This window comes from Heliangelus exortis, chromosome 3 (genome assembly GCF_036169615.1).
Source record: "Heliangelus exortis chromosome 3, bHelExo1.hap1, whole genome shotgun sequence".
Taxonomy (NCBI): domain Eukaryota; kingdom Metazoa; phylum Chordata; class Aves; order Apodiformes; family Trochilidae; genus Heliangelus; species Heliangelus exortis.
The window spans coordinates 62,184,387-62,208,512 of NC_092424.1; positions in this window are offsets into that span (position 1 = coordinate 62,184,387).

Here is a 24,126-nt window from a genome sequence, read left to right on the forward strand (position 1 = left end):
AAAAACATGCATTCAAGCAACATTTGATGAATACACTGTTAAAAATAAGTGTTCTGTTTGTTTTCAGTTGAGGAGAATTTTGTGATGTAGAAATACTTTTTAAAGTTTTCTCTTGTCACTAGGGAACTGATTTATTGACAAGCAATTAGTGCTTCCAGATAAATCTCTTGTGTTTACAGCAATATTTCTGCCTCACTTACTTTTTAACTGTTTAGTTTTATGTTCTCATAGTCTTGTGGAAATTAGTTATTGAAAAAGCTATTTCTTCACTTTTTCCATCTTGCAGGCCAGTGCCAGATTCTTCCTTATTTTATGGTTTAGAGAGCTTTGTTCAGACTCTTTTTAAATATCCCAAAGGATGGGTATTCTACCACTTTTCTTGGAAAACATCCTACAGCTTAATAGAGTTCATTACTAGCAAAAAAACCCGTAAATCAGCCTAATTTTCCTATGCTACATTTAAATCTGCTGTTATTCTTAGTTACAGTGTCCTGGACCACTCTGCACAACCCCACATCCTTCCTTTTCCCTTTCTTTTTAACATTTTTCAGAATTCTTCCCTTAGTTTTCTGCCCCTTGGGAGCAAACTCTTTTCTTGGCAGGAGACACACAGGTGATGCTGGCTACATACTGTTTACAAACGTTTGATAACTTCAACAGCAGCTATTTTTTTTTTAAGCTGTATGACATCATCCAATATTATACCCTGGTGATTGGGTATATATAGATCCAAAAATGATGGTCTGCAGAATGCTTACCTTACAAAATGTGCTTTATCTGGTTTACTTCTGCTAAGATGCATGTGTTTGTTCAACCAGACTGTAAGAAGTCTGATAAAAAGTCTGATATTTTTCCCTACTTTTTCTCTCAGTATCTTCCCCTTTGAAAGCACAAAACTGAACACCAGGAAGAAGCACTAAGCATAAGCTTGCTCCTGGTATGTAGTTGCAACCTTTGTATAGCTGCTGTCTAAAACCATTGGCAGCTCTGCCTCTCAGCAGACGGAGAGGTGGTTATGGAACATCAGGAAGGCCCATGGAGACACAAGTTTTCCTCTCACCAGCAAAACTTACATGTAAACAGAAGGGCAGATTAAACTCCTCTCTCCCTCCTGGAGATGGATATCACAAGGTGTACGCAAGATCAGAAAAAAAACCAACTTTTATGGCAGCTCTACCTTTTCTATACCTCCCAAGGCCAGCACAATCTACCTTCTGATAACTTGGCTTTGTCCAATTTCAGTAGGAAATGTAACTCTCTCAAAAGAAAGGTCATTAAATTATTGGGTGAAATGGATCACTTCAAAAGAGAAAACAATGTTTTAGGAAACCTCTTGAAAGACAGGGCAGGAAAAGAGCTGAAAAGCTCCTCCAGTGAATCTGTTGCTGGAGGAATAGGAAACAGTTCTGCTGGTTGCAGGTCCCCTTCAAGAACTTCTCCTTTTTCAACCACTCTCCCTTGGCTGCCACTTGTGCCAGATGAACATTTTAACATGGTTGCTCTGTCACACCAGATTCAAAAGCCTCTGGCAGGTATAGGGACAGTATGGTGCAATGGGGAGTAAGAACCTTTTAAAATTATAATAAAAAGGGTTAATATACTATTGTTCATTAAGCTAACAATTTAGACTAGCCTCACTAACAAGGGCAATGTATTAGTGAAGAAGTAATCCATTTTCTGAAAATTAATTAGCCTTCTTGTACATATATCTGAGAAAGGTTTAGGAAACAGAATCCTCAGTAGGAGTATAACAACCAAATACACTAATTAGCTAATAAAAACAAATGCATTTGGAAAGATCTCCAGAGTTTTGGTTAGAAAATAAATTAAGGTTATCACATCCTACCATTAACCCAAAATTGTCAAGGCCACTGCTAAACCATGTCTGCAAGTGCCACAACTACATATCTTTTAAATGCCTCTGGGGATGATGACTTGATCACTTTCTTGAATGTCAAGATTTAACACTGGGCTGGCAATCGAACAACTGGCAGATGCTCCTATTGGCCCCACTCCCTTCCCAGAAAGGGAAAGAAAAGAGAGTATGGGAGAGACACTTATGGGTTGGAAACTAAACTACACAGCTTTAATGAAACTGTAATGACAAAAAAGAAAATTAAATATATATAAACCCATAATCACACTGATCCCCTCCCACAGCACTCACATCACCACTGAGGCTGCAGAGAGGGCCCTCGGAAGGTTCCTCAATGAGGCTCCTGGATTCAGTGGCAGACAGGAGCTGGATACAGGAGTGCACAGAATCAGGAGGGCACACATCAGGATCAAAGACAGACAGACAAACTGACAGAGTCCTCTCAGGACACCAGCCATGGGCGAAGAGAGCTTCACCCTTGTATTGCCTCAGATTTATATTGACTGTGATGCCTATGGGATGGAATACGCCACTTTGTCAATTTTGGTCACCTCTCTGGTCTTCTCCTCTCTATAGAAGGGATACAAGGTGTGATCCCTTTACTCCCTTTATTTCTGGAATGTAGTGAAATGAGGCAATCAGGTGCCACTAATCACCAGGTAGTGGGCATGAGTTTGTGTTAAGCTCACCTGTGCCTGATTAAGGCAGGCCCCAACTGCGCACGAGCAGGATTAGGGAGCCAATAAAAGGTGAGGCTCAAACTCACGAGCTCAGCTCACTCCAGATCAAGCCAGTGGAGAGGTTTGCTGCTTTTGGAGCAATAGCACCGATCCAGAATGGTCAGCCCTGAGGGCAATAGACTCAGAGCACTATTCATGAGTTTCTGCTGGAACACCTGGTTGGACCTTGGAGCACCGTGCCCTAAAAGAGGTTCGTCTTGCAACACTGGAACATAAGATGTTTTGCAGAACCAAGCAGTGGCATTGGTTCTGCATACCATTTTCTAGCAGTGGCTATGAACACTGAGAATTATAAGTCCTAGGAGCAGACACCGAGAAACATAACATTAGTTTCAACAAGTGCAGATCCTTGCACTTGAAGAGATTTATCTGAAATGTAAAATTACTAGAAAGAAAATTGGTTCGATCCTGGCTCAAATTGGGACAATGAGCCTAAAACTGTACACAGTACTTAAGGTCTGGCCATTTCATATGGACTTTTTTCTGTCTTCTAAATGCTGTTCGAGCAAATGAGATAAATATGACACCTATAAACATAAAGTCTTGTGGTAAGACTCCATAGAACATTATTGCATATTCATATAGCTGTCTACCCAACACTTATCATGATGTTTTTCCTATAAATCTCAAAATCCTCAAGTGAGGATGATGACCGTGTACACACAGCATTTGTATGGAAAAACAGAGCAAGAAAGTACTATAATAATGTGGAAACAATTCCTCAATGTGCTATTCCTTCCAACAATACCCCTTGTCTACAGTGCACTTGTAGCAAAGATTGCATATTATGATTCTATTAAACATTTGGTTTACTGTATAGTTTTAAAACAAGTAGTTCTCTGGGATTATAAAATAGTACAGACAGGCAGTAATAACAGCTTTTTGCTGGGACAGCAAAAATTCATAGTTTATTAATTTATCCAAGGGTAGCTGCAGAGTTTGCATTTCACCTGAGGAGAATAGATACTCAGGAAATGTGTTTAGGTTCAGATCTTCCATGATATGTGATGTCTGCATTCCTACTTATACACTTAACCCACGTTTTGCACCTTTGATGTTCTTCAGATACTTAACAGCCATTTAATCCAGGGAGGGGCTTAATTTTTGCTGCTCTGTGTATGTGAAGCTGAGCCACAGCTGGTGAGCTGCTTGAAGCCCTTTCCATGTTGCAAGCTGAAGAGCAATCCAATCCCAGGATGCCTGGTCCCAGCTGAGAGACCTTGCTGTCTGGCTAAGGGCCACTGAAGAACAGATCTTTGATCTCAGAGGTTAGCAAATATGATGTTTCCCTACAAGAAGGGCCAGAAGACACTACTGGGAACTACAGGCCTGCCAGTCTGACCTCAGTGCTGGGGAAGGACATGGAGCAGATCATTTTGAGGGCCACCATGAAGCACATACAGGACAACCAGTTGATCAGGCCTATTCAGCATGGGCTTATGAAAGATGGGTCCTGCTTGACAAAGCTGATCTCCTTCTATGACAAGGAGAATCCTTCATCCACCTGTTTAGTGGATGAAGGAAAGGCTGTAGGTGTTGTCTACCTAGACTTTAGTAAAGCTTTTGACACCCTTTCCCCACAGCACTCTCCTGGAGAAAATCATGGCTTGGATGGATGGGTGTTTTGCTGGGTAAAAACACTTGCTGGAAGGCTGGGTCCAAAGAGTTGTGGTGAATGGATTTAAGTCCAGTTGGTGGCCAGTCACAAGTGGCATACCCTAGGACTCAGTGCTGGGGCCAGTTCTCTTTAATACCTATATCAAGAGATTGAGTACACCCCCACTTAAGTTTGCAGATGACACCAAATTGGGCAATGGTATTGATCTGCTTGATGATAAGAAAGCCCTGCAGAGGGATATGGACAGGCTGGATTGATGGGGAAAGGTTCAACAAGGCCAAGTGCTGGGTCCTGGACCTGGGTTATAACAACCTTAAGCAACACTGCAGGCTTGGAAGGAATGGATGGAAAGTTGCCTAGAGGAAAAGGACCTGGAGATGTTGGTCAACAGCTGCTGAACCAAGGCAGCCAACAAGATCCTGGCTTGTATCAAGTTTTGTGGCCAGCAGGAGTAGGGAAGTGATCATCCTCCTGTACTCGGCCCTGGTGAGGCCAAACCTCAAGCACTGTGTTCAGTTCTGGGCCCCTCACTAGAAGGACTCTGGGGTGCTGGAGTGGATCCAAAGAAGGGCAGTGAAGCTGGTGAAGTGTCTGGAAAACAAATCTTCTGAGGAATGCCTGAAGGAACTGGGGTTGTTTAGTCAGGAGAAAAGGAGGCTGAGGGGACACCTTATCACTCCTAAAACTACCTGAAAGGAGGTTGTAGGAAGGTGGGGGTCAGTTTCTTCTCCCAAGTAACAAATGCTATGACAAGAGGAAATGTCCTCAAGTTATGCCACGGGGAAGTTTATATTGGATATTAGGAAAAAATTCTTCACCAAAAGGGTTGTCAGACACTGGAACAAGCTGCCCAGGGAAGTGGTACAGTCACCATCCCTGGAGCTATTTAAGACACATAGATGTGGCACTTAGGGACATGGTTTAGTGGTGGAATTGGCAGTGCTGGGTTAACAGTTTGACTTGATGATCTTACAGATCTTTTCCAACCAAAATAACTTTATGATTCAGTGTCTCCTGACAAATCTGTTCCACTTGTAAAAACACTTTCCCTGGAGAGAGGGACTGAATTCTGGTTCCACACTACTAATACAGAGACAGTTTTCCTCATTTTTCATGTTAAGGAAAGTTACCTTTCTGCCTTTCCAGCTACAAGAGAGCATAAAAATTCTCTGGACCAAGACTCCCACCTCTGTCATTTCTATACTGCTCCTAGCAACTCAGGAAACTCCCTGCTTGTTTCCAGGATCACTTCCTTGAGTGCCTTACTGCACCAGAACAATGATTAAAAAGCCTGGCCACCTAATCTGGGACTATAGTTTCCACAACATGCAATGCATTTAAGAGGCAGGTGGTGTTTCACGAACTACAGCATCACCTAGGTACCATAAAGGCTTGTAATGAACTCCCTAAACCCAGTCAGTTCGAATACAAAACCTTTTCAATATATTTGAAACCTCCAGGACCTGTGAAAGGCGAGCAGACCACCACTTGAATGCTGAGTGGAGGGACTTGTCATGACATCATCCAGGTCACAAGACTGCCTGGCATCTGCTATCAGACACACATTCACACATTATTTTTATACAAGGAGTGGTACTGACCGCACCTTTCACTCTTTTCTGCTTTTGGCAGAGTTCTTCTAGCAAATCCCTTATTGTCAGGGGCAGACTGTGATTTTACTGAATTTACTAGCTGAACCCTTACAGCTCCAGAGCAGTGAAGTACAGCTTTGCTGGCTTAGGGTCTGTAGCACTGAAAAAGCAAGAGTGCTGCCACAGGCTTCATCGTGCTTTCCCTCTCCCTCTAAATCCAGGACATAAATCAATAACCATAAGTTTTAAACTTGTTTGTTTCTTTCTTACAGCGATAAGCAATTTGCAGAACACCTAAACTGGCTGGAAACAAAAACAAGGAATCATTGCTCCTTTGAGACTAAAAGGCAGACTTTCCCAGCATCCCAAAGGTTCTGATAGTGTTTGAGCAAGCTCCTGCTCATGACCAGGAACAAGGACAAGGGGTATATCACTGGCTGCTTTTTGCTACTGCATGTTTTATTGAAAAGGTAGACTCAGTTTCTTTCCTGAACATATTTTCATACAGTTTCTTGGTTTATCTATCAAGTCAAAATTCAAGAAAAGGAATCAAATTTCAGGTTTGTACTGAAGTCATATGTTGACATGCCATGTTCACCTCACTTCTGTGAGGGGCAGGTAGGACCTATTCTTCTGGTGAAATCCATATCTGGTAAGCCTTTAAATGAATAATTAGACAGAATTCTCAAACAAAATAATTATTTGCTTTCCAAAATGGGGAGCTTGGCATCTTCATAAATCGGTGCTTATAGCAGTGCATTATAATTACTAACCTGGATATCTCAAGAGATGTCAGTTATGCTGTATACAAAGTTCACTATAAACATTTCATCCCTCTTTTTGCCATTTCATTTAATTTTACTCTATTTCTTCAGAATTTGTAAGTCACTAATGTTCAGTTCCTTCTTTAGTATTAGCAAAAGAGAGACTGTAGGAAAACTGTTCTCATTATATGTGGGTATCACTCAACTCTCTTTACTCTCCTAGAACTAAAGTGTTCTAAACACTTGCAGATAATACTATTGGCTCAAAAGGTTTGCATAGTTGTAACACATATTTGAACTTCAGCAAAGTATTTTAAACAATGGAAGTTAGCAGACAAAAAAATACTTTGAGAAGACAAAAAGCTTAATGATTTCACACATTACTTAAGGAGTCAAACTCTTAGAAAGGAAACTATAGAAATATCACAAAGATAATTTAGAAGTCTCAATTAATATTTGATATCAACTATCCACTTGTTAGACAGACAAATCATCTCCTATGTCTTTTTCTTCCCTCTGTATAAGGTGATCTCTCTTAACAAGAAAAACTCAGTTTCAGTCCTGTGCCTATACCACCTTCAAACCAAAGCAGAAGGGTGGTGGAGCCTTGCTTTCAGAAACTTCAAGGAAACAGAACATCCTACTATTTTTTCCTCTACTATATTTTCTTCTAAGCAACCTGTAATACTTTCCTTGGTCTCACCCTGACTACAGTCTTTATAAGCATACCATAAAATTAACTACATAAGTCTTTTAGGAGCTTGGTTCCTAAACTTACTGTGTTTTCATCACTCATACTCTGCTTGATGGTAGCTGTGAGGCTGTTTTCCTCCAGAAATTTATGCAGAAATTTGTGGTGGCAAAATCAATTCCATTATTATAGAACATATGGTTCTCTGTACAAAGAGCCTGATGAGCTCATGGTGCAACCTGATCATCTTTTGTCATCCTAAAAATGAGTTTGAACACTTTTAAAATCAAAAATAGTGAATGTAAATAGTTACCAAAGATATATAACTACAAGAAGCTTTTTCATCTTGAGATATGATGCTGTAACATGAGATTATCTTATTAGTACAGAGTACATATATTGACCCCAAGCTGCTCCATAGCTGCAGAACTGGATAGGATAGAAAGTCATAAGCCTCAGTGCTAAAAAGGACTCAGCCTCTCACAAAAGGCTGACAGTGCTTAGCACTGCTCAGGTCAGACAATTAAAAGACAGGAATTTCTTTATCTGTATTGATGCCAGGACATGTATGGCTAGCAGGATCTCACTACAAAGACTTTTCAGCCACCCCACAGTGATGCACAGAGCAACATTCAAACTGTCTGTCCAAAAGATAACACACACACACACACCACCATAAGCAATAAAAAAATTAACACAGGACTTCACTATGATTAATTTTACAGTGCTTTGTCACTGTAGATTCATGTGCTTCAGCAGCAGTGATAGCTGAAGTACCTCTTCTTCATTTCCTTTCCTAACCATACAAGTCCTCCTGATGCATACATTGCATAGGCTACAGCAGATCAGATACCTTGTCAGATTGAAAATAAATTAAAAAGAGGGAACTTCCAAAATAGGCAGGAAACCCATAATTTAGCAGAGCTAACACACTTCCCCAAGTGCACTTCCCCATGGCATGGCATTATCCTACAAGGATATACTACCAGACTCTCTCATTTGTGGGATGACAGGAGGTATTTTGGCCCCTGATATAATCAAATTTGTAGAGGTGACTACAAGAAACCATAATGATTCTAGGGGTATTATTTCATGCCTACACTATGAAGATCAATTAAATTGAAATGGCCAAGTGTTTTGCAGTCTTCAGAGAAACACCGAACAGAGAAATCTTGACTACCTCAGATGCACAATGCAGCTCTTTAAAAATGAGGTGGAATGTCTTTTTGTTTTCTCCCTTGAAGTCCTCATGTAGAATAATTTCCCACATTTTATTCTGCTACTGAAAAGCAATCAGCTAATCTTTACTGCACAGAAAACAGAAACCTATTTGGACCAGTTTGTTTTCTGTTACAGAAGGAAAAGGCTATCATTTTACTTTGCTAAAGCAAGCTATAACTAGACGAGTAAAGCGTGTGGAGGAAAAAGCAGCTTAAATACTACCATGCTGACGAAATGATATCATCAGGATGAAATGATTATGTGGTCTCCTGGAATAGGTGTGCACCCAGCCACTATGGCTCTTGCCATTTCCGCAAATTGACCCAAAAGGCTCACATTGTTATGTCTGTGCTAATCTGCATGATCCTCCCTCGCATGCTGACTTTGCAAGGACAGCCCTACTTCTGCAATCAGTTGAAATGCTTCTTTTGAAAATGTGGTTATTCAATACATGGGTTTTAATGAGGTATTACTATAAGGGCTGCACTGCGTAGTCCCCAGAAGGATAAACTTACTCCAGATGAAAAGGATCATCTGGTTTAAAACGGTTAAAGATGATTTTTTCTGATTTACTTGCAGCTAAGTATAACAGGAGATAAGAGACTTATCCTTCTCAAAACAGGGCCTAATCCTGCAGGCCGCACAGTCTGATTGAAAGATTTACATTTAGCTGAAAAATATGTATTTGTCCACTCTACCCACAAATTCTAGAAAGGTAGACTGAAAATTGGAGCTGAAATGTTTGGAGATCGCTCCCCCAGTCAAGCCCCAAGAAATTTTGGTGTTGGCTCATACCATATCTATCCAGCCCACTAAGATCTGTAATATGTGACTGAAATTATCAAGAAAGATAATCCTCGTAAGATTTCTGTTCAAAACAACCAAGCAAAGTAACCCAATTTTTAGGGGTTATTATGGGTATTATGATGTGCCTGCTTTGTTTGTGAAGCCAAACTGATTGTTTCATTCATCTGAGAAGTAATGTTCAAGGGGTAAATAACCCTCTTAACAACTTATTATTCTTATCAATCAAAAAAATTTAAAAATTTTGTACTAAATTTGAAGCAGAGTTGCTCCTCATCACCCATTTATTTCTCTACACTTGTTCCTCCTTTCTCTGAATTTATATAAAACCTTTGACATGAACTCACACCATCTTTCTCTTTCTGTGTTTTCCTGTTCCTAAATTCCCACAAGAAAGACTTGGGACTGTGCTGGTTTCTTCTACTGTGCATTTCTTTCCCTTGTGCCTCTGGAACCAATCAGTAATTCTTATCCTTCTTTATTGTTTCCCATACCATCAGCTCCTGAAATACACTTTCAAACTCTTACTATTTCCTTGACCAATCTCCCACCACACAATTTCTGAATCCTTCTGCAAAGACCATATTTATATATCATAAAGAATGCAGTGTGTGAGTAGCCCATTTTCTTACACCTGTTTGGCAGAAAGTATTTGCATTGTATTTGAAAGGTAATGACTAGTGTATAACCCAAAAACATCCCTTCTCTCTGGAAAAAAAATACTTTCAGTGCATAGAGAGATAGAGCTTGAACTTCCTCCAGGAAGGCTGCACTAGATTCAACTATGGAGGTTTTCAGAGGTGGGAAGGGTATAAGATTTGTTTCAGACTGAATTTATGTTTCCAGACTTCCTGCTTCATGTGTTTAAATACATCTACAAGGAGAAAATTTACTGAATAAAAAAAATATCTGTGTAGTTGTTTTACAGTATTTTATAATCCATTGCCTCTGTATGCCCACTGAAAAGTAATGCTGATGTAACTTCTTTAGAAAAGGACACTACAGCATTTTCTGCTTGCTTCCAGCAATGTTTTTAATGCAGCTGCTCTTGCTGTATCTAATATATTTAGTTGCAGTAGCCATGAAAACCTCAGAATGGGTATAAAGTTTTGCAGCTTCAGCATATTACAGCTTTAGCAGTCTCTGGGAATGATGAGCCATCTACTTAATCTTTATGCTGGTACACAAAGTGTCAGCACCTAATATCAGAAAATTCTTTGGTTGGGTCTAGCATTACTATTTTTATTAAAATTTTTAAACTGAAAGCAATTGAATAGCATATCACAATTTTTATATGGCTTTCAGAGTGGTAAATAATGGAATATTTTCTCTCACTTAAATATCTATGATTAAAAACTATGTTTCCTAATGCGGTTTTTCCTGAGGAGATCAGATGAGATCCAGAATTAACATTTCTTTCTTTCTTGTACTTCCCAGAACCCCACAAAAGTCGACAGAAATACAAGCTTAAGTCAAGCACACAAAGAAAGCACACCAGGGATTATCAACTTAAATTATCTTATCTAACTTGACAGCCATCTCAATATCCAGCTCTGATTAAAAGCTTTCAGGAATTCTAGCAAAGCCCTAAATTTTTTTTTTTTTTTTTTTCTTCAGTAAAGTAATGTCATAGCTTTAGTCAGTAACTAAGGGACAGATGTTCTCAGTTACTCCCTACTACCCTCCCCGGGCAAGATGAAGAAAGGAAAAAGGGAAAGAGAATTTTAAGGCTGGAAGAAAAAACTAGAGTAGGTTTAATGAAGTAGAGATGGTTTATTACAAATTTATACAAAATACGTATATTACCTTCTCTCCTCAGCTGGTAATTTCTTCCCAGCCAGAAAAGTCCCACTCTGGACTGGGTAGGAGATGGAATGCTCAAGTCCGGGGTCTCAGGGACCTGGCAACAGCCTTTGAGCAACCAAGTTGGTCCTGCTTGGGAAGGCAGAAGGTGACCTGTCCTGGGGAATGCTCTTCTCCACTGGGGAAACAAGGAGAAAAAGGCAGAGGAAAAAGGAGACCACAACCCAGCAGCACATCAGCCAGCAAAGGCACCAGAAGGTTCCCTTGGGAGCCATTTTATACTGAGAACCATGGGAAGGAGCATTCTGGTTGGTCCATTTGGGTCACCAGACCCATCCTCTCCTCCCATAGGCTCAGCTCCTCCCCATCGTATATGGCACATCAACATCCTGGTGGTTGCTTCTGTCCTGGTGCTCTCAAACCAGAACAAGCAAGATCCAGTGCTCAGTTCCATCACTAAGAACATCCAGCTACTAATCCCTTGTGCATCTTAAGGGAAAAAAAGGGAAAGAACCTCCATAAACCAAGATTTACTGAAAATATATGGTTTGAAAAGCAAGAACATTTACTCAGCTTCAAACCAAATGTTAAAATTGATCAGAAAATCTACTAGTCTACCTGTGGTGAAATTGAAATGAAATTAGATACATTTGGGTCATTGCAAAGCCCTTTCTTTTGCTTTAGAGCAATCTAACTTAATAAATGTAATGTTTGGAAGTATAGGATTATAGAATCTGGTAAAAATGGGTCTGACAGGAAATTAAGAAACAATGCTTGAGTCAGTTCATCTTAGAATCATAAGACTTCTCCCCAGTGCTCTCGATATATAATAAAATAGAACCAGGACAGCATAGATCTGTATTTTATAGAGGGGACTCCAAATAAAATTCACCTGTATGTAACCAAACACAAGGCAGTTTCCAGCACCTCTTAATGAAACCAAATTAGTTTTCCCTTTCCTGGCTCCAGAAAAACAACAGTGCTTCCTTCATAGCTAGCAAAATTAAGTCATATTCCTCATAGGAAGCATGAGAAATAGATTCCAACGAGACTCGCCTCTCTTCTAGACAGTATCTTAATTATGATTCAGTTTAAAAGCATATCCAAGCAATGTATCTTGGCAAAATGAAGATGTGTACCTCACTACAAAGGACTGTAAAACCTTCTGGCACTCAAAAAATTCACTTATATCAGGAGATAAAAGTTTAGAAGTGTGGGAGTTGGGGTAAAGTCAGTCATCCTTTCCATTGAGTTTGCAACGATTCTGACTTAGACACATTCCAGATCTCCTTTCCTAATACTAAATAATACCATGGAATAGCACTCTTTCCTCTTATATTTCCAGTCATTGTAGTTCAAAACATAGAAAAAACCAAGCCTGGTCCAGACTTTTTGGACGGGGGACCATACATAATCTTTGCTGCTTCACCTGAAAAGATGAGGAAGGGCAACTAAGGCAACTGTCCAGCCCAATGTTTCTGAGGTAGCTACGGGAATTTTTGAACCTATTCAACCATCCTCTGGATGTCAACTGGACTCCCAACCACCATTCAGTAGATGAGAATAACTACAGCAACAACAGCTCACACTTCACCCTGTGCTAAGGCTTTTTGATGTGGGAAAATTGAGTGAGATGACACAAATCTGGCTGTCCCCCAGATTTGACTCTTCTTGTTGATGGAGTGACATACAAGGACCTGAGTGAACTAGATAAAAAGGTCAATTATCTTTCACTTGCTGTGTATAGCAGAGAGCCTTTGGAGCTTGGGAATCTGCTTTTGAACTCCACTTTTGCTCATCTTTCAGTTCAGAAAACTTTTACAGCTCTCAGCTAGGAGAATGACAACACAGGAGTGAGACCTGAGGCTGTATCTTTCCAGGCCAGGTATCCAAAGGGCTGGCTTGACTTGTTATCTTATGGGTGCATGTAGAAGGGTATCCATACGTATGTGTTAGCATATATGTGTGTATGACAATTTCACTTTCCCATCTAGGTTACAATCTTTATGGATTTAAAAACAAAGTCCTGGAAGAATTCTTCAGCAATGCTTCTTGGTAGAAAGATTTTTTCTAAATATCCAGCTCTTGAAAATTTCTTGAGTTATGGATTGCCATTCTAACACACACTGAGACCAAACTGGTTGAAAAGGCTATGTACTAAAACCTTATCAAATCCTGGATATATGCTGTTGTAAAATCATCTATGTAAAATCCTAGGAAATTCCAGAAAATTGTTTTCCCTTGACATTAACATAAGTAGCTTATTTTATACGACTTGCAATACACTCTCATAAAATACAGTGAACACTTTTAAAATGCATTATTTTGCTTTACGTAAGAGAATCAAGTGATCTTGGACAAAATGATTGGTATAAAGATATTTAATAACACTTAAGTTAATGTTGATTTGAGGAATCCAACAAAATAAGGAGGGGGCCCAAGGGTGTGTTTGTAGACTATGTCATTTTCAATTTATTAACAAGCAGGAAGCAAGTGAAAAAGGATTATATGCTTTTCTTGTCCCAGCCTCTTTCAGGAAGGTAAACTCCCAAAATAGTTGGAGAAGTTCCAGAAGAGGAGTTGAGTTTTGTGTCTCTGAATTTGGGATGAAGCAATTAACAGGACACTGTGCCAAAAATGGTGGTGGCTGCCACATGGCTGTACCCGATATGTGCTTAGAACAGGAAAGTGTTCCTATTTATTTTGAGTTGTTTTCTTACTCCTTCTTCTTTTGAAGAAATTCTTATAAAAACGTTTATCTTGTCATCATGTGTAAATTATGTAGTATATTTTCAGTATTAGAGGGTTATGTGCACCCCGCTGTGGGTCGTATATCAAGATTCCTGCAGCTGTTCTGAAAAGTATTTTACTCTGAAGATACTCCAAAGTTCTGGTTGACTTGAATTTGGAATAAGGATTTTGCCATTATATGCTTTATGAGAGGGAGACTGGTAAATGTCTGGACTTTGGAACTGACTTTGTGATATTTGGACTGTGCATACACATCATGTGGTGAATTAGCATGTGGTGTTCTTATGCAAACAATAAAAACAAAACAAAGAAAGAATTAAAAGCGCATTTACAAAAATGAGTTTCAGCATATGACTAAAACAATCCCATAATAGCAACAACTTTGCGGTAAAGGTACGTACTTGCCAAAAATATCTGCTGGTGTGGAAGCCTAGTATTCAAAACCCTCAATTTAGCAGTGGTACAGATGCTGTTGCTTAGTTAACATTGAGTGTCACAGAAAAATTGAGTGCAGTATGGACAATGCACTGCAGGGCAAGATGCAGTATGCAAACCATTGGGGCAACATCTGGCTCCCACTTTCAACAGCAGAGAACACTTTGTATGACTTTCAGACACCAGCCTAAGTGGGGAAAATCTGGGCCAGAACGTACCTGCAGACAGAAAAAGAGATTCTGACAGTCCTTAAAGGTCAAAGTAATGGACCTTTAAAAAGTTCACCTAAAAAGCTCTTCATCTCAGCTGATCATTTCCCTGCAATAATTGCAATGCCCAGTCAGCTGACTCCCTAAGAAAATCTAAAGGCAGTGACAAGAATGGCTATTACTGGAGACAAGATACACAGTTCTACATTTTTTTAGTACTGATCTCTTAACATTAATAATTTCTGTTATTTACTTCAGTTGAACTAAGATTTGGAACCTACTGTAGAACAGATAACAGATAAACAGAGAAAGTTGCTTGTCTTTCTAAATCATAATTGAAGACATAATCTTGTAAAGAAGTTATTGTCTGTGAATTTTTAGTAGTTGGCTTCCTTTCAGATCAAAGGGCTTCACTTCTTAGAACCACTTATTCTGGAGATTACATCTGCTCTTCCTGGACTTTTCCAAAGGGGAAGGGTTTTTCCCAGTGCACTTGGTCAAATCTTTCATCTGCTACGTATGTTCTGTACAAATATGGTATTTCACGCCAACAATACACACACACACACACACACAAAAATAAATTAAAAAAACCTGAATAGAGTTCTGCTGCTAGAACCAGTCAACCGCTGTGAAAAATTTTCCACAAGTGTTAATTCAGTTTTTAAACATTTTTATTTTTCACCCTGGCTTTTCCCAAGTTAATGAAGTTTAGCATCGGGAATATGGATTTAACCAATTTAAGTACACTTCAGGAAGTGTTTGCTGAAAGACATGTTTACATCAGTCTTCTGCAAGCTTCCAGCTAAGAATTATTACATATGTTCAGTCAGGACAAAGAAACAACAGGCAAAGTAACACGCTGCTCCCAGCCTGTTGCCTTTCACACGGCTATCGGTGAAAACTGACAGCTGATCAGTGAGCTAAAAGTGAAGACTCACTAATATTCAACGAAGAGTTCTGAATGGTGAACACACTTGAAGAAACTGAATTAGTCATCAGCATTTCATAGCTGGATAGGAAAGAAGGAAAATTTTGAAAAATTATCTGTTCAAAGATGTTTTAGAGAACTTCAAACAAACATTTAAATACGATGTGTTTGCTTTTGAATATAATCAAGAGTTATTATTGTTATTATTCAAATATTAAAATTATTATTTTGAAAATGATAATCAGAGTTATTGCAACATTTGGTCAGCCAGCACATGAGCTAGTATTGTAAGGTAACAATATCTAACTTTTTATCAGAGAAACCAAAAATGATCCCAGGAACTGAAATGTATGGAAACAGGATTCTAAAATATTTTTTTAGTTGGTAAGGTTGCCTTCCTCTGCTCTCTTTCTCTGTTATTCAGGCATTATATTGTAATGTGTATGAACCAACGATTCTATCAAATGTTTGAATAATAGATTATTGTGAATTTATAGGGATAATTGAAACAATTTTTAACAAGTCTCCATAGAGTCAGTGTTGGGTTCTTTTTTTTTTTTCTCTTAATAATAAGGAATATTTTCAAACAAGAATTAATAAACAACATTTCAACAGGGTTTTTAGACTCAAAGCTTTAAAATATGTTCTTTGCAAGATTTAAGCAAGACTAATAAAACTTTGGGGTGACTCATTTACATGAGCTTTTAATTTCTGGAAAATGTTTTTATAGTTTGTGGTCACTTTTTCAAATCTGTCACTGAACCTTGTGCTAGGAAAAAAAAAAGATTATACACAGAAAAACACGTATTAAGGTAATACAAATGCTGTAAGTTACATCAAGGCTATCACAGCAGCACTACTGGGGTTGTGTATGATGATAGAGCTGCAACTTATTTGTCTAGTGCTGGAGCTTGAATCTTCATCATTACTTTATCTAATGGCTTCATACAAGCTCAAGCAAGACTGGAGAAAGAATACATTAAACTAATGTAAAAACACAGTTTGAAACAAGTTTAGAAACTCTGAAAAAAAAAAATTTGCTTCCCTATCAATCAGTTAGCCAACTGCAATGTTTTTATTATTAGATTATTTACATTATTAGATTATTAGATCTCCACAATTAACAAAGCAGGGAGACCCTTGCTTCTCACTGTAAGGAAAATACCAGGAACAACTTGCTCGTCCCCCCCCCTTTTAATTTTCCATAAGAAACAGAATTTGATTGTGTCTTCTACCAGTCCTATCTTAGCCTTGAAATTTGGGGTGTGGGATATGTACACGAACAAAATATTGGAAAGAGAACAAATTATGACACTGAAATTTAGAAACATTCCCATACCAGCTGCTCCACTTATGTGCTGAACAACTCAGAAAAAAATATTTTGATGCAAGAATGTCCTTCTCCAACAGTTCAGATGTCTCTGGTGTAGATTAGTTATGGAACTTTCATGCTGATGAGGTAATCCCCTTAACATACTATACACCATAGGATATCCTCCTCCTCTGTTTCATGTTCTGACATTGCTAAAGGTCAGGAGTGTTTCATGTGGTGCTAGACCTTATTTAATGGGAAATTACAAGGCCAGACTGAAATTCGTTTTTCTCTGGCTTTTCAGGGATAGTACAAGAAGCCTAGGTAAAAACAAAAAACAAACAAACAAAAAAAGAAATGATTTTGAATGCCTCGTGTATTAAAAATGTAATCATAGTTTTGCTCAAAATTTGGTATTAACCCCTAAAGTTTATTTTCAATACAGTTGATTATGAATACAGTGATACTGATATAGTAAAATGAGATACATATCGTAACTGCTAAGTTTACTCATAGAAAATTTAGACTTCATATCAAACAGAAACAACAAAAATAATTTATGTTGAATGCAAAAATTACTGCTGTAACACATGATTTTTATTAAAAGTATACTTCCTCTGTAACAGAGGCATGTAAAAATTAAATTAACTCAGAAATAAAGATATTTTGTTACACAAATTATGTCTCAAACACGGTCCACATTTCTTTTCAAGAGGGATGCAGACACAAGTTAAACTTCCTAAGCCCTAAAAATATTATACATAAGCCTTTTTTTTTAAAACAAAACAAAACAAAAAAAACCCCACAACAAAACAAAACAGAATTTTACAAGTAATTTGCAAGAGAAAACTTGAAAAAATTTGGTATTTCAACAGTGTTTCTTTTGCTGTTGTAGTTTGTTTGTTTGGGCAATAACTTCATGTTAGTTTTTAAAAAAACTCAGTCCAATTTATAATGTCCCAGTTGTGTTCAAAAACATTCAGCTTCTAATTTGTGAAAGTTTTCTCAAAACAATATGTAGTCCTCAGAGGAAAAAAAATAAAGAAAATGATATAATGTTTTTCAATCAATAATTAACACACCAAAGAAAAAATAAAATTGTCTTTGTTAATGTTTATCCTGGAGCTGATGCTTTAGTCTTTTTTTGTAATAAGGAAAAGAAAAAAAGTTGTTTTTTTTTTAAACAGGGGAAATTTTTAAGCACAAGCAACAACATGGTTAACAAATGTTCATCTTGTGAGCTGTGTCCCCAAAGGACCATCTAAGTTTGATAAGGCACGTGAAGCATTTGTTTCACTTAACTCTTTTCATTGTTTCAAGCCTGCTACCTGTTGGTATTATTGCTTAGGTTCCAACATAAAATCCTTTGCAAAACCACAACTGTTTTCACAACTTTCCCTCTCTTCCATTTAGCACTGAAGTTAGGGGTTGGAAAAAAAAGGAACAGAAAATACCGGGAAGAAAATCTGCTTAGTTTTTAAAATTAAGCATATTATGAATGTTATGGAAACTGGAATACTTCTCTGAGAGATGAGTCATAATTGGATTTTCATGCTTCAATAAGGGAATATGATAACAAATATTTAGGGAAAAAGCCCTTTACAATATCTTATAATTATATATAACTAAGATACACAACAGTAAGATATATAATATCTAACTATATTATACAACAAACAAACTAAACAAAAAGTAAAATAACCTAAAAAAAAAAATCCTCTCTTTTCTGAACTAGAGAGTAGCCTGATATTTTAAACTGATGGGTTCGTCAGAGACTAAGAAGGTCCAAGTTCGAACTGGAGTTTTATACATTAGAAAATACCTAGTTTCTGAACCATTAAAAGACAATAAAAATCTCAATTTCTTAAAAGTTGAATACATAAAAACCAGTATGTGCAGAGATGGTCTTTACACATCAGAATAAAAATTTTTAACTAGAGAAAAAATAATACCTTCTTGGTAAATCATCAGATTTCTAAGACATCATTTTAGAGATACATGGCTTTCTGCTTCACCAGGAACTTACAATAAAAGAGCTATTAGAAGAGTTTTCTTTAGCAAAAACCAAGTATCCAGCTTATCCCATCCTCTTCCCCTGAGAGTCAAAGTGGGCAAGCAAGAAGTAGGAAAAAAACATGTTAGCAGAAATATCCAAGGTACAATTCAGGTCAATACAGGGACGTTTGTTTTGGAGAAGTTCAGTGTAATTAAGCATCCATTCTACCCCAGTAAAGATGATTTGGAAAGGTGTTTTCTTTTTATTTCCAGGAAAACCTTGCAAAAGATGCTAGGTTCATGAAAATAATATGCCAAAGTAAAACTGCTGTGCTTGCACTCATCTTGTGTTTTTAATATTGCCTATTTTTCCAACTCTTGGATATAGCTGCACTGCCAACTAGCTGTTTAGCAAATAAGAAAAGTTCAACATAAGGCATGGTAGCATGATTATTAACAATAACATTTCTTTGTGTTTGTAGGTACAAAATCATAATACAACTAACGCCTTATCGAGTCTGTTAGTTGCTCCATATTTTTTTGAAACTTCAAAAAATTGCTGTCAACAAAAATCACCATCAAACTCCAGGTCCTACTTTCATTACCTCACAATGTTTGTGTTTATGCTACATATATACAGATACAGTGAAGTGAAGTGAACAGGAAAAAGGAAATAATGATTTTTTAGAAATCTTGTGTAAGGCTACAAGCTCTTACACTTGGTTTCTGACTGAAGTTACTAGGGAACATTTAGTAAGAAGTTAAAACACAGCACTTTTTCCAATAAAGTTTTAGAAAAGCATTGTTACTTAGATTGTAAGAAAACTATTACCCTCCTCCCCCAAAGCCTAACCCTTTAAATTTTGGAAGCACAGGAACCCACAATTAAGCATCAACATGAAAAACAGATTGTGAAACTACAGAAACACAGCTAAGGTTGGCCAATCATATGCCATGCTTTGCACTTAGCTTTCCCTTTTCTTTACTACACCTCCCTCCTTTTTTAAAAATAGGCTCTGTCTTTGGTTCGTTAATTGCTAACCAACCTTTACAAATCAGCAATATTTAAACAGCTAAACCAGTTCTGGAAACAGCATTGTACACACGTTACTTTCTCTGAAGAGTGAAAACAAACTAAGAATAAGAAATTTAAACACATTTAAATGTAACCCACAATCAGTATTTTAACTTTAGCTTTTACCCAGTGAGTACTCTCCAGCAGCTAGAGCTAGAGACTTGCTCGTACTAAGATTTCAACTTAGCAACACAATTTAAAGAACTGGTTTGCATCTTAGTTAAGTGTTCTCCTTTATCTGGCTTATTTATAAAACTCACACAAATCTCATTAAATCCTATTTCAGTTATCTAATCTGTGTGTGCACTTACCTGCTGAAATTAAATAATGGGAAGGTTCAGATTGGATATTAGGAATAATTTCTTCATTGAGTGGTCAGGCATTGGAACAGGCTGCCCAGGAAAGTGGTGGAGTCACCATCCCTGGAGTTATTCAGAAAGACGTGGACATAGTACTTCAGGACACAGTTCAGCTGGCATGGTGGTACTCTAATAATGGCTGGACATGCTGATCTTTGAGGTCTTTTCTAACTTTAATGATATCATGATTCTATAATGAAAAAAATTACTTTAGGCTGCCAATTTAAGAGAATAGCACAAATACAATCAGAACAATTTGAAGCCAATAGAAGGGATCAGAATCTCCAGCTAATACACTATTCCTTATTACTCTTATTTGGAAGTGTTTGCCCTTTATAATTTTTGATTCAGGATCTTTTCAGTCAGGAAACAAAATAGGAGTCTCTGTTTCTGTAGAGCCTGACCTAGAGCTTGGAGGTTAAGAGCAAGTCATTCCCATAGGAAGTGTTGTTTTATTTAACTGCTGCAATCATATTATTACCCAGTCGAAAGGCTGTGTCTACATTTCTTTTGTAAGCCTGAAGTAATTTTAGGGCTGTTTAGGAGCTTTTCTACATTCTACCAAGTTCTCCACACACTGAAATGCCCCCCAGGAAAGTGACCTTCTCAGTAAGAAATTTGATCTTACAGGTATCAAATGACCTGAAAAGATCTTTCAGCAGTTTGGTCAGGATAACATTAATAATCCAACCCACCAGAGAATATTATGTACCAAAGTCTGTGTGAATTTGATGAATGTTGACTGCAAAGAAACTAACTTCCCCCCAAACATTGTTTACTGAACAGTCAGTGAATGGTTTCCAACTGACCAGGTCTGCAGAACCACAAGCTGTCAAGTGGGAAGATTCTTCAGCTTTCCTAATGAGGTGCAATTCCATATTTAGCACAACAAAAATGCTGTCAGCATCTTCTCAGTCTAGAACTGAAACTATTCAGACTTGTAAGAAATTTGTTCTAGTATGTTCTTTTATCATTTCCACAGCAGCCTCAAGTACAGAAACATTAAAACATATCATGGAATTCAGATTCGTGTACTCATAGTATATTGGACCAAAAAAAAAAACCTATACACAGAGCTTTGAAACAGTCTGAAGAACTTTAGTTTACAGAAAGAACTATAGTTTACAGCTCTGGAAAAAGGAATTTTGTTTTACTGTTATCAGCACTTTCATTTGAAATAAGTCACACCTTCTAAATATATACTCATAATCATGTCACCTCAAAACCATATGTATTTAGGAGTTACAATGCCCTATCATTAGTTGTTCTAAGCTGCTAAAAGACTAATGGAATGCCAAGTCAGCAAATTCAACCAATACAAGCTATAATGTTTTATAGTTAAGGCTGCCATACAAGCAATGTCCTCTTGCAGAAAACTGCCCATATAACATACCAGTTTCTAAAAATGAGGCTATGTTGTACAAATATTTATAGGCCTATACATAGTAAAACTACCCAATGCTGAAACATTGACCTTCAAAGACAGAAAAATCCTAAGTATCTACCAAAGCCTTGCATATCTAACTTTTACCCTCTCAGCATGGATAAGCAGAACACCCTTTTTTTATGTGAATGGGAATTTTTAAAAATATTGCCCTTGAGATGTCATTTGTGAAGACTTGCTAGCCTTCAAAAATATTTGGTAATGTCACAACCTATACTATACTTTTTAGTATGAATAAATAGAATACTTTTTGTTACGGGAAGTTACTGCAGGAAAGGAGTTTTTGCTCTATCCCCACCTTATGGCTAGAGAAAGAACTTTCCTATTAGTGCATACATTTTTCTGAATATTTTTCCTTTCCTATAACACTACAGCCAGAAAATATTTCCTATTTGTCTTATACAACTAAAGACTTTTTTTTCCAGCAACCATGCACTCCTTCACATATAAACATGCTGAAACTGCAAGGCACAAATGCTTTCTGTAGCACCAGTGTTGATTTTCTCAGTCAAAATAGCAGACTTAATAATCCAACACAACTTTAGATTCAAACAGAACAGTAACCTCTAGGGTGCTAACGAATAAAAATATAGTTCTTATATTCTTATAGTTCTTATAAAAAAAATATATACTTCTTATATTATATAGTTCCTATTTTGACCAGCTAGATCTCTCCGTAGACCTAACCTTCCCTGACACACCACTCTTAATATCCGCATTTAAAAAATAGTTCTAACAATCAGGTGAGTTATATCACTCAGAAAATATTAAACTTGCATACCCTACAAATTACAAGTCTGCATGATAGTGTTAGTTTTCATATCTATCTTTTTCCTTTGCTTATCATACAAGAAAAAATGATGTGGCCGTGAGAGCTAAAATGGTAGATACTCCTCACTAGAAAACTTACAAGTTGGCAAAAGAGGAGATCTTCTTTCATCAGTCACTCCATACACGAGATGAATCAAAAATAGAAGCAGTACCACCCACAAAGAAAAACATTCCCTTCCCTCATATTCACCTGATTATCAATAATTTTTTTTCCTCTTTTGTGCTGTGATACCACACTCACTGCCCAGGGACTAACATTAGTTATATGTAAAGCTGAAAACCAAGACAAGGGCTACCAGAAGTACTTTTGCCAAATTTTTGCGCTTCTTAATTTTGACTTTTTTTTTCTCTTTCGTTGATGGTCATAGTGAAAGGGCGTGCTAGGACATGGAAGAGAAGAACAGTAGGAAAGCTGCGAAGAGGAGAGAATGGAAAAAGTAGGCAACGTCTTAGTGTCATAACCATGTTGTCCGAGCACATCTCCTCCCCAAAATCTCTTGTATCTTGCCTTTAAAACCAGAGGATATTCCATAGTGAATCAATAGTCTCAATGGTTTCTGAACACTAAATTTCTCAAGGTTTCATGAAAACAGCTGCGTAGAAGACACAACTTAGTAATGTGTCAGCATGACTCTTCCATCAGTAATCTTTGCCTTTTTTCCTCCTAACAGCAGAGAATAAACACAGGAATTGAAATAAGAGAACCCAACTTCGTTAGGCCTTCTCTCACACAGATCTAGTTTAAAAAGACATTTTTCAGAATGACGTGCTTTGACATCTTGTAGCTAAATAGATTAAATAACAGAAAATAGATCATTAGTATATTCTCCAAAGTTATACTGATTGGAAGTAGTCATGTCTATTTAGATAAGTAAGAAGTTTTGCTTTTAGTAATAATTTAGATTTTTAGTTTTTCTAGTAAGGAGTACTGAGCAGAGGAGGGACTATATATATACATGGAGGAGTACAGAAAAGCTGCCAAATACAATTAACCTCATGGTAATTAATTCAAGAATGTACTGGAAAAACATAATGCTTAACCACACTACACCAACCATGTTAATTTTCAGTAGCATTTGAGAGAAACATTAATATCTTCCAGATTCAGCTATTAGAGAACAGTCATGAAGTACTGGCAATCTAGTGTCCCTCTCCTACTGAAAAAAAACAAAAAAGGGACCTTCCTAACCATGAATACAGGCTAAAAGCAGTGTATAACATATTTTTAAAGTGTATCAGTAGCTGTTTTAACCCTTCCATTGCCTCCCTTTCCCAATGGTAGGTAGCTGGTCATCCACCTACTACACGAGAACGAGAACATTCTACTCAGCTCAAGAATGGATCTTACTCCTAGGCAAATAAAAAACCAAACAGTTGAAGTAGACACAAAAACAAGTTCCAAAAGAAGCAAAAGGAAACCCAGCTGTACCACGATAGAAGATATGCAGCTATATAAGACAACAAGAAAATATTTTACGGAAAAATTAAGACAAAACAATTCTAACAAAGGAAAATCTCATGTTGCACTAAGTGTTAAATCATGGACTGTAATTAGGAAGAAAAATACAAGTACCTAGTCACATCTCTTATTCTTGGGAACGTAGTTCTTTAAATCCAAATATCCCCTACACATGTACACTTATGGATTTCTCTGTAGATTCCAAGGGAGTAAGAC